The following is a 1,587-nucleotide window of genomic DNA, read 5'->3' as shown; positions in this document are numbered from 1 at the left end:
CAAGCTCATCATGAAGATGGTAAAGTGACAAAGTATGATGCAAACCCGCTTAAAATCTCTGCACACCTAGCCTGAGACCTTGGAGTTAATTTGCCTTATGAAGCTGGGACACACATGAATTATTTAGAAGTCTGACGGTATGAAAAGGGACTACGACACTTCAAATGAAAGGAACAATAGCTTGCTTACTATAGAGGACATGGCAAGAGGTAACTACTAGGTGTTGAGATGCTTCATGAGCAAGGAATGTTTGTGGCCCCCCCCCAGGGCTCTGGGACACAGCATAAAAGCCTGCGCTGCTCCAGGCTCTGCATCCTCCTCTCTTGCCTCCCTTTCCTCGAGGAGCAAGGTAAGCCTGAGTCCGCTCCATCTCTCTCTCTCTGAGCTGAACTGCTGTCTTGGTGGCTACTGAGGCTGATACTTGGGCTGCCTCAGCTTTGCCCTGCCATACAACTGTCGAAGGGCTGCAATCTCTTTGCCTTTTGGGGGAGGTGGCTGGGGAGAGCTGGGAAGAGGAGGGCTCTTTCAAGCAGAAGGGGATCCATGGGGCTCAGCTGCAGGGGGGTCTGCCCACCAGAACGTGCACCTGCAGGAGGCCGTCTCTAACCAAATGGCCAAGGGCATCCAGTGCCATCTTCAAAGCAACAATGGAGATGGGGTATGATCAGTCTTTCCACAGGCGCTTTAAAGCCACTGCGCTGGGGCCTATTCCAAAAGTGGGTCAGCCTTCCTGTGCCGTGCACCTCGGAGGGCACAATGAGGGCCATGGCAAATGTCGGCACACTGGATGATTTGAAAACAAAGAGTCTCCACAGAGAGAGCTGAGGAAAAGACAGACAGACTGATATTGAGGTTCGTGCTCCCTGCCTGCTCTGTGTTTCAGCTTTGCCTCCCTCGCCGAGAGATGTCTTGCTTCAGACCCTGTCTCCCAACGCCCTGCGGCGCCTCCGGCCCAACCCCACTTGCAAGCAGCTGCAGTGAGCCCTGTGTCGCCCGCTGCGCTGACTCGACGGTGGCCATCCAGGCCTCCCCGGTGGTGGTGACCCTGCCGGGCCCCATCCTCACCTCTTTCCCTCAGAGCACAGCCGTGGGATCCTCGCTGTCAGCTGCTGTTGGGAGCTCCCTCAGCGCCGGGGGGGTTCCCATCTCTTCTGGGGGCTCCCTTGGTCTGGGGGGGTCAGGGCTGTGTCTGCCTCCCACCCGCTGCGGTCTGAACTGCTGAAGCCAGCAGATCATCCCCTTTGGAGCACCAAGGAAGACAGGGATCCTGCAGCAGCAGGAGCGTAGCCACGGCTTGCAGGTGGGCTGAGTGTCCTCATCCCACCGCGCAGAAGGGACCTGTGCCTGCTGCTCCTCGCTGCACTGCAGGCCTCGCCGTGTCTCCTCTGGCTCTGCTTTGCTCTGAGCTCCTCAGGAAAGGGCTCGTTCTCTTCTGCTTTGCTGAACCTCCTGCTGACGGAGGGAGTGTGCCGGAGTTAGGGCCTGCTCTTGGTGGGCTGGCATTGCCACCGGCTAGATCGGAATGGGGAAAGGCAAGCGCTTTGCCTGGAGCTTGTCCTTGGGATATGGGCCATTCTCTGTGCCTCC

The sequence above is a fragment of the Haliaeetus leucocephalus genome, unplaced genomic scaffold, assembly GCF_000737465.1.
Source record: "Haliaeetus leucocephalus isolate CR32 unplaced genomic scaffold, Haliaeetus_leucocephalus-4.0 Scaffold387, whole genome shotgun sequence".
In the NCBI taxonomy this organism is placed as follows: domain Eukaryota; kingdom Metazoa; phylum Chordata; class Aves; order Accipitriformes; family Accipitridae; genus Haliaeetus; species Haliaeetus leucocephalus.
This window is presented reverse-complemented; position numbering follows the sequence as displayed.